The sequence below is a fragment of the Schistocerca gregaria genome, unplaced genomic scaffold, assembly GCF_023897955.1.
Source record: "Schistocerca gregaria isolate iqSchGreg1 unplaced genomic scaffold, iqSchGreg1.2 ptg000198l, whole genome shotgun sequence".
NCBI lineage: Eukaryota > Metazoa > Arthropoda > Insecta > Orthoptera > Acrididae > Schistocerca > Schistocerca gregaria.
This window is the reverse complement of record NW_026061736.1, coordinates 13843213-13853898: the sequence shown is the minus strand read 5'-3', so window position 1 is coordinate 13853898 and position 10686 is coordinate 13843213.

The following is a 10686-nucleotide window of genomic DNA, read 5'->3' as shown; positions in this document are numbered from 1 at the left end:
ATTTGTACAGAAACCAGATGGCAATTATTAGAGTCGAGGGGCATGAAAGGGAAGCAGTGGTTGGAAAAGGAGTGAGACAGGGTTGTAGCCTCTCCCGATGTTATTCAATCTGTATATTGAGCAAGCAGTGAAGGAAACAAAAGAAAAATTTGGAGTAGGTATTAAAATTCATGGAGAAGAAGTAAAAACTTTGAGGTTCGCCGATGAAATAGTAATTCTGTCAGAGACGGCAAAGGACTTGGAAGAGCAGTTGAACGGAATGGACAGTGTCTTGAAAAGAGGATATAAGATGAACATCAACAAAAGCAAAACGAGGATAATGGAATGTAGTCAAATTAAATCGGGTGATGCTGAGGGGATTAGATTAGGAAATGAGACACTTAAATTAGTAAAGGAGTTTTGCTATTTAGGAAGTAAAATAACTGATGATGGTCGAAGTAGAGAGGATATAAAATGTAGACTGGCAATGGCAAGGAAAGCGTTTCTGAAGAAGAGAAATTTGTTAATATCGAATACAGATTTATGTATCAGGAAGTCGTTTCTCCGAGTATTTGTTTGGAGTGTAACCATGTATGAAAGTGAAACATGGACGATAACTAGTTTGGACAAGAAGAGAATAGAAGCTTTCGAAATGTGATGCTACAGAAGAATGCTGAAGATTAGATGGGTAGATCACGTAACTAATGAGGAGGTATTGAATAGGATTGGAGAGAAGAGAAGTTTGTGGCACAACTTGACTAGAAGAAGGGATCGGTTGGTAGGACATGTTTTGAGGCATCAAGGGATCACAAATTTAGCATTGGAGGGCAGCGTGCAGGGTAAAAATCGTAGAGGGAGACCAAGAGATGAATACACTAAGCAGATTCAGAAGGATGTAGGTTGCAGTAGGTACTGGGAGATGAAGCAGCTTTCACAGGATAGAGTAGCATGGAGAGCTGCATCACACCAGTCTCAGGACTGAAGACAACAACAACACCATCGACAGATATAGTCAAAAATATAGCGGTACGAAAATGCAGAAATTCTCAACAGCATCCACATAGCAAAACTCGATTGTTTTGGTAGCGCAATATCGCAACAATAAATAAAACTTGTTGAAATTAATAATTCAATGAAACATTAATGGCCGGCCATTGTGGACGAGCTGTTCTAGGCGCTTCAGTCTCGAACCGCGCGACCGCTACGGTCGCAGGTTCGAATCCAGACTCGGGTGTGTGTGTGTGTGTGTGTGTGTGTGTGTGTGTGTGTGTGTGTGTGTGTGTGTGTGTGATGTCCTTAGGTTAGTTAGAACTACTTAAACCTAAGTTCTAAGGGACTGATGACCTCAGATGTTAAGTCCCATAGTGCTCAGAGCCATTTGAACCATTTCTTTGAAAGATTAATGGCATACGTGACCCACGACGCACAGGATTATCCAGGCTAAATAACTCAAACCAACAGTTTGGGTTCAGCACTGAATCAATGGTCTGAAAAACCATGGACGGACAACAGATCATGCTATCGATCGACAGTGTTACTGGAAGACGAGGCACTTAAGAGAGGAAGAATGACAAGGCAGAGAATGTTTAAAAATTACATAAATGCTCACCATTAAATCTAATAGTCCACTCATATAATCGCGCTAGCTGCCATTAAAATTAATCTGCAATTGGCATAGAGTTAAAATTTTTTGAACCTAGTGCTGTTAAAAGCATTCATGTTAACACTTATTTTGATCAATGTACGTATTTTTTGAGACATCCATTGTACGAGGACGTACAGAAAAGTAATGTTGAGAAGTTTTGAGTGAAAAGTCACAAAGATTTTTAAATAAAACAAACTTCATGAACATTCTGCATCGGTATTCTTCACGTCAATAAATTTAGTTTTCAACACACTCACCCTCGGAACCAGCACAATTTCCCCAACTAGATACTATTTTGTTGACACCGTCACAGTATATTGTTTGACTATGTTAACAGAGCCACAACCTTACCTCTGCTTGCACCGCTTGAAATAATTGAAGTGCTCGAAGGTTTTCTTAGTTTTGCACATAGACGAAAATCGAGACTGTGTGTAGGATGATCGACGGCAGTGAACCAAGGACGTCGGCTTGCTGCAGATGCCGCAGCGATCGTGTGTAGTTTGGCACTGCCGTGCTCAAGGAGAGTGTGCTCCACATGCGGACGAAGTCTTCGAATTCGTGCTTTTAGTATTGTGAGCTTTTTCTCACCCCCAACGTAGTCACGTCACACACCGCTATGTAACGCGGTACGAAGCAGAGGGCTGCAGATATCCATAGTAAAGATGTAGAATGTTACTGACTTCAAATAAAACAGACCGAGTCATTATCTTCTCAGCACGCCGTCGTGTTATAAGCACAAAAATCCAAAAAATTGTTTCAGAGCAAAGTATGCTGTATTTTTAAGTGAAGATCCTTGTAACGTACATCTGTGGTAAACGTTATGCTTGTGATATATGGTGACAATTCGTATTTATATTTACAATGGAAAGAGATTGACCAGTGGCCAACAGACAACTAAAACTGCAATAGCGCCCACGCTGCCACGGTAAGTAGGTGTTTTGGTTTCGCGATACATGTCGCCGTTTAACTGCCGCTCGTGGCGATACATTAAAGAGTGCTCTGTCTTATTGTCAAAGAGCCAGTACCCAGATTCAATCTAAAGAAATAAAGACGCGAATTCTGTGCGCCACATTTTCAGATGTCCCTCAAACGGTTCCAAAACTAGTTAACTCGAATTAAAAAAAATTCAAAAAGTGGGTTGTGTCAGTTTTCCACATTTATGTTCAGTATACATTCACAGGCAGTTGAACAGTGGTTCCCAGCCTTTCTCAGACCGTTGCTCCTGAGTGTCATCAGACATTTGCCAGTACCCCCTGTCCTACCCCCCCCCCCCCCCTCCCTGAGGTCTGTGGCCTTCCCTCCCCCACATTATCACTAACTTTGGCACATAAATAAACTGTACAGTGAACAACTTTTCTAGGAACACTTTTATTTTCAAAATCATGAGAGGTGGAGGGTATTGTGTGTGGGGGGGGGGGGGGGGGGGGGGGGGAAGGCGATATTAGACTGAACGACGAAGGAATTCGTGATGCATTTCAAGGGCTAGCCACAATTACTTCTCAGATAAGAAAGCTAACTATCCAAAATAAGGATAAACACATGTTCCAAACGCTTCTCTTGCTCAACCTCTCTACAGTACGGTACTTGCTTGATCTGCACGTTGCAACCTCAATTAAAATCAACCGAGCAAAAATGTGTGCACGTACTGTTCATAAATCACTTGATTGTTACGCTCCTTGCTTCTGAAATATAAGACCTCAGGCTTTTAAATCTTGGTATCCGAACACAACATGTGAAGCTATTATCCTTTCCATTACACCTCACAACCAACTAACGTCACTCAGCTTTCTTAATGCTACGGAGTGTCACACAAAATTCAGAATTTCTTTTCTCGTCAGTTACTCGCAAACGTGGAGCCACCATTTTGAGTGGCTGCAGTGTCTTAACCTACAAAACCGTACAGATGGTTTCAGACCAAGTGTTACTTGCAGAGCAGTAGGATAACGAGCTATCGGCCTGGCAATTGAGTTTGAGTTTGGCCGAAGCAACTTTAGACACGAAGGGGATAATGATGTGTCCCTCCGAGAATAATTTCGCGTGGGCTGTAACCGGCGCACAGCTCAGCGTTTACATAGTTTTCCAATTACATCTCACACAGGGAATATTATTATTAAGCCCAGTTTCAACAGCAGCGAATGGAAGCAAACTCAAGCGTACGAACATTTGCAGACCACTTGCCTGTATTCATTACCTTTCGTCTAAGAGGTCTGTTTAAAAAATTCCGGAACTTTGTCCACAAAAATTTTCTACGCTTACCTTCACATATTTGTATATGATCACCCCCACGACTGATAAACCGTTTCCACTTCTGGGAGCAGACTTGGTTCGCCTTTCACTGGACCGTGCGTCTATCGTTACAAATCTTCGTCCTCTCAACTTGGTTTTCAACTTTGAAAATAAATGTCTGCAAGGGGGCCAAGCTGACCTGACAAGCTATTTTATATGTTGATCGTTCAGAACATTTCCCTACACATTGTGAAGATTGAACCTTCATGACAACGTCATAACTGCAGACCCATCACCAGTTATAATTTTCTTAAGGAACATCTCGTTCTCATTTGGGTGATCCTAAGGCTCTTCTCAGATTGGGAGGTGGAGGTCTTTCTGCTCTTGACTCGTGAGCCGTGGCACAAACTTGGCCGCAACACGATACATTGCAAGATGCTGTATTAGGATTTCACGATCCAACTGCAATGTTACATTCTTCTGCAATCTCTCGGACAGTCAGTCTTCGTTCAGCACGCACAGGATCGTTGATGTTCCTGACACAAGCGTTGCTGGCAGAAGTCGGAGGACGAGCGTCGTCTTTACCTTCCGTCCGGCCGTTCTTAAACCGTGTGAACCATCCGTAACACCGAGTGCGGCTTAAGCACTCATCACCGTAGGCTTCCTGCATCATTTGGCGTGTCTCTGTAGAGGTGTTCTTGAGTTTAGCTCTTATGTTCCTATGGGACCAACTGCTGATGTCATCAGTCCCTAGGCTTGCACCACTTACACACACCCACGCCCGAGGGAGGACTCTAACCTCCGACGGAGGGGAGCCACACGAACCGTGGCAAGGCCCCTAGACTGCGCAGCTACCCCGAGCGGCGGTTTTCTTGAGTTTCACGCAAAATTTATTGCAGGCGCATTGCTCCTCTAACTATACCCTCTCGAAGTTCGCCAACTGTGCGACACAACGTTCTAGTCAATACAGCACTGAACAATAAGCTAACAGACATACAACAGTGAAACTTAGCGCAGTTACACATTAAGCACACGCGCGTGCAGGGATGTCAACTGCATTTCGCCCCAACACGCCATTGGCGCGAAATTACGAATGTTCCCAATTTTTTTTAACACACCTCGTATATTCAAAATTTACGGTATGTTCTAGAAATTTGGCAAGTAAGCTTTCTCGGGATAGCTTATGTGTATCTTCAGGCATCTCCCAATTTCTTCAGCATCTCTGTTACATTCTCCTGTGAGCCAAACAAACCTGTGCTGTCTTTATTATGAACAGTTCAATATCCCCTGCTACTCGTATATGGGACAGGTCCCACACCATGGAGCAATATTAGAGTATGGGTCGCACCAATAGTTCAAAAAAGATCATCTTTGTGCACTGATTATATTTCTCTTTAATTCTAACAATAAATTACAGTTCGCCACCACCTTTATCTTTGACCGACACGATGTGATGGTTCCATTTCTTACTTCGTTATCACCAATGTTAAGACTCTCGCTTTTCCCGTTTATGCTTCATCTCATCACTATTGTCTTTGATTTACTCTGACCCCTAATTCTACACTCATTATATTGTATATTTCATTCATCAGATCCTGTAGTAATTCACTTTCACTGACAACGATAATATTATCAGCAAACACTGTCACTGATATCCTTTCAACCCGTATTTCAGTGCGAATCTTGAACCTCTCTCTTATTTTCTTCATTGCTTCTTTGATACAAACATTGAACAGTATAGGCGAATAACTACATCAAAGTCTTACTCTCTTTTTAATCCTTGCACTTCGTTCTTGGTCTTCCACTCTTATTTCCTCTTGGGTCTTGTACTAATATATACCCGTCTCTGCCTAGAGCTATTTTCTTCACAACTTCGATCTTGCACCATTTTACATTGTCGAACGCTTATCCAGGTGTAGAAATCGTTTGAGTTTTATTCAGTCCTGCTTCCATTCCGTATCCTTACAATGTGTTACACCGAGGTATTTGTGTGAGCTGACCGACTGAAAATGAGAGTTATTGATGCTGTAGTCATAGGACACTATGATTTTTCGTTTTGTGAACTGCACAATTTTAGGTTTTCGAACATCTAAAGCAAGCTGCAAAAACATCCGGAATTCTGTTTGAGTCTACGTACAAAAATGCATTGTTAGGAAAACAAACTAAACCAAGGAGGGACAAAATATCAGTAACGAACAACGTAGAATCTCTGTGGCTAATCTGGATTAAACTGCTCCATCATCTTCAGCAACAACCAGGGCACAATCCAAGGAGGGATCTACACCCACATGGATATTGTGCAAATCATATCTAAGTGCCAGGCATAGGGTTTATCGAATCACCTTCACAATTGTCTATTATTCCAACTTCATGTCTTGAACTGCCCAAGGTGTGGTGAAGACTAAAACGAGTCTGTCACGGAAGACTGTATTGAGTGTGATGTCTGCTCCCAACAGTGGCATGAAGAATGCACAGTTTACGAAAGTCATGGTGCATTTTCTTGTTATTGGTGTTAGTGCGTACTCTTGCCAGATGATGCAGCTACGAGCAGTGTCATATATATGACATTTAAGGTTTGGGTTAAACGTTACTCAGCTGTATCTGATAAATGTTGTTCCTAAATAAATGAGCAATGGTTTGCTACTTGTTTGTTTTAACTTTCTCATCAACTAGAAATGACCGACTAAATACTAAGCGCATACTCCTTCGTGAGTTTCCCCTGCAAAGCAAATTAATGAAGTCGAATAGTCCGTAGGAAGAATTTTTGTAGTTTCATGACTTTAGGATGGCATGACTGTGATGAGCTAAGAGCGGCTGACAAAAAATAATTGTTTTATTTATAACCTTAATGTTGCAATTGAGAATGGCGTGTCTGGTTGAAGTTTCCACATTAACTGAGCAACGTTCAACGATGCGTTTTCCCTTTCAGAAGGCAGAAAACGGCCGAAATATTTTCTCTAACGTTTTTTCAGTATGGTCGAAGCTGTGCGAAAGACGGAAATTTTTGATAAATACGTAGGACAGTTCAAAAACAATCTAACTTCAGTGACTAATAAAAAAACACCGTGGCCGGCCAATTGAACTGTCTCCTCCTTCGCTTAAAGCCGGCTCTGACGACATAACTCCTGATGGCCGACGTGTTGCAGTAGAACTGAATAGCAAAATAGCTGCAACAGGTAGTGGCACAGTCCACAACGTCGTCATTGACATGCTCAAGTACAGCGAAACAAGTCCAACGTGGGTCCCGAGAGAATTCACACAACACAAGGAAACAAAGAGTGCTATGAACGTGAAGGTGAACCTTTTTCGAACGAGATTTTAACGTGTGATTAAACTTTCGTTCAAAATGGGGAACCCGACTCGAAAAGACAAGGAGTGAAATGGAAGCACACTAGTTCACCTGTCCGAAAGGAATTCAAACTCGAGCATCAGCGAGGAAAGTGATGCTGGCCATCATTTGGATGCCAAAGTAGTTGTATTTTGGTGATTATTTGGAAGATCAGCGTACAGGATGCAGCGCTGACCACTCACACATAGTGATGAGCAAAGTAAAGCCGAAAACGAGAGGAAAGGGTCGCCAATGTCAAAGAAAAGACGTGATACTATTACACAACAACGCTCGCCCAAACATAGCGCAGCTGATCCAAGAAACCACTGGAAGGGAAAAGAAACAGTAATGGGTTGGGAGACTCTGCGTCATTATCGCTACAGTCCAGATTTGACTTTCGTGAATTTTCATTTTCATATTGCTGATATTATGGAGAATGGAAGCTGTCTGCATTGTACTTGACTGGTAAGAAAAACTTCAAAAGTCAACCTCACTTGTAGAGCATTTATTGCTACCTGTTTGACCCGCTCAAGGACGCATCGCTTGGAAAGGATTCGGCGACAGCGAAGAAGCTAAAACAATTTCAGTTTTACTTACTTCATTCGCATTTATCGCCTTTCTCTTGCCCAGCAGTATTTCGCAAAGGACTGGCAAAAGCGCAAGTTGCAGCCGTATATAACGAGATCAATATACATTTGCCTTCTGAATATTACACCTGTAATGGGTCCAACCTAAGGCAGTTTAAAAAATCGCAGGTGACACTCGTGTAAAAGAAGAGTAACAGAAAGGATGTGCAAAATTACAGACATCGATTTTCTGCAGAATCCTAGAACGTATTCTAAATATGATTATAATAAATTTCCTAGACACCGAAAAGCTTACGTCCAGAAATCAGCACGGTTTTAGAAAGCTCGTGTGAAACGCAGCTTGCCCTTTTCGCACATTATATACTGCGAACCACGGATGAAGGGTCCCAAGCACATTGCACTCTCCTATATTTGAGAAAAGCCTTTGGCATGGTGCTCCACTGCACACTGTTAACCAAGGGCGTCGTATGAGCATACGGAGTCGGTTCCCAGATATGAGAGCGGCTTCAAGTCTACAACAGATACCAGTACGTTCTCGACGGCGAGCGTTGATCAGACACAAGGATATCGTCAGGAGTGTCCCAGGAAGTGTAACAGACAGCTGTTATGCTGTATAGACATAAATGAGGTGACAGGCTGAGTGAACAGCAGTCTGCGGCTGTTGATGATGCTGACGTGTACGGGAGAGTGTCGTCATTGAGTCACTGTAGGGGGGTACGATTAACGGGAAGCGCGGACAACTGAGAAACGCGTAGGAGTCAGTGAGGTACTGAGCCATGCCGGCGCCGGTGCCTTAGTTAGCTGCGCTACGCTTTTCGGTTGAGGACCCAGGATACGAAGAGCTTCATCGAGGTGGTCCCACATATTCTCGATTCCGGGAAGCCTGGTGGTCGGCGGAGTACAGCAAACTCATCCTGGTGCTTTTCACACTGCAAGCTGTGTCACAGATTTAGTTGTTCTGCTGGTAGATTCCGAGGGAAAAAAGACTCGACGTAGGTGTGGCAACGGTTCCGACCGATATTTCTGCTCATCCACTGTGCCTTCCAGAACGACGGGAGTGTCACGATAACGTTTGTGAGATCGTAACGATCCTTCCTCCTGTCCTAACCCTGCCGCCGACTGTTGCAGGGTGTTCACTTTCAGGTGAATCGCGCCCTACACGCCATCGTCTGTCTGTCACTTGGAAAGCCCGCAGGTCACCGTTCAGTGGACGCCCAGTCGCAGAACTGGCGTAAAAATTCCAGCCTTCGTCGAGGACGAACAGCAGTCAGCATAGGTGTGTGGACCAGGAGTCTGCTGTGGAGACCCACACATAGCATTTTTCGCTGAGTGGTCTTAGAGGAGACACTGTCGGTAGGCTCTTCGGTTCACGTGCATGGTCAGTTGCTCAGCAGTTGCACGTTATTCACCTGCGGTCTCCTTTAACTCCTGTCCTCTGTGGACCGTGGGGCACCACAACGGCCTCAGCGTCGGCTCTCGACAGCGCCATGCGCGGAGTGCTTTAAATATGGCAACACGCCAACATTTTACGAACTCTGCCGTTTCGAAAATGCATCCACCTGTGGCCCGAAAGGCAATGATCACGTCCTTTTGGATGTCACATAAGTGGCTGAGTTTCCGCGTTACGCATACCCTACTCATTAGCGTCGGACACAGGCGGTGATCACGTTAATGTGACTGGAGCCTGTGGTTAGAAAAAGGAAAGGAAAAGGAAACAGAAAGGGGAAAGGATGGTAAGCGGTGCCAGGAGCACCGGAAATGTGGTAATTATACGAATTGCTTGTACAGGAACTCCGAACGGAATAGGAGCAGCGGCAGTTTAAAAATTGTAAATGGTAGAATCACGGTTCAACAGTAAGTTTCTCGCCCAACCTGACGAAACAGATGTGGAGATTGAGAAACGAATGCATAACTGCTGGGAAACAGTCTGCGGTGAGTAGACAGTGCCTTTTTTCGGAGGGTTTAAAGAGCAATTTCAAGATTTGCGAGATAAAGGTTTAGATTACGTCGCAAGTATAACGACTTATGAGAAAGACTGCACTGTGTAAGGGAAGCTTCTGGGATGTCCCATAACCGTGGCAGTAGTTCAGGGATTCGGCAGCACGAAGATATTTTGAAAGTGACTGAAGTTTTTTTGGAGACTGATAATAACCCTGTTCCTGACAAATGAATCCTGGTGATCAGTTACGAAGAAGGGGAGAAAATGTTTGAAAATAAAGCTCTTCTTATGGACGGACGTTTCAGAGGTGTTCGAAACAACTTGTTGATACCTGAAGCACGGAAGACTAGCTTTTTTACCAGAGGAAAGTCAAAATAATTGTGAAATATTTTTTCTCAACCGAGAAATGTCATAACTTGGTTGTCATTTAAAACTGCATTGCTTTACTTCGAAATGATTGCAAATTAAACTATGAAAACAGTGTTATCCGAGACATTTATTTTACAGTTGTAATTTTCATTTCAAGCAATGCCTGTGGAAGACATACAAGAACTGCGATTAGTGGAGCAATACAGGGATGAAGAAGTAGTTCGTTTGTCTTGCCGCACGTGTGCTGTAGAGTCCATCTTCCACCGGACTGCCTTGATGAAGCATGGAGAGTAACAGCGTAGCAAGTGCCCAGTGGCGTAGACTATTTAATCAGTCAATAGATGGAAAATGCTAGTACACAACCTGAAATGTGGAATTGGTGAAGACAGACAGTCGACTAAAATTATTTCGAAATAAATTCACTCTTAGGTTGGCTTCAGTTGCGTTAGATAATACTTCGATACCTAACACTACTGTATCAAAGTTATCTGCGTTCAGAGAATTTATTTCAAAGTGATTTCAGTCAGCTATCTACCGTCATCAATTCGATGCACAGGACCATGAATGCTGTCGAAGTTTGGCATAGCAAACGATACTCAATAAGGCAAAGGTA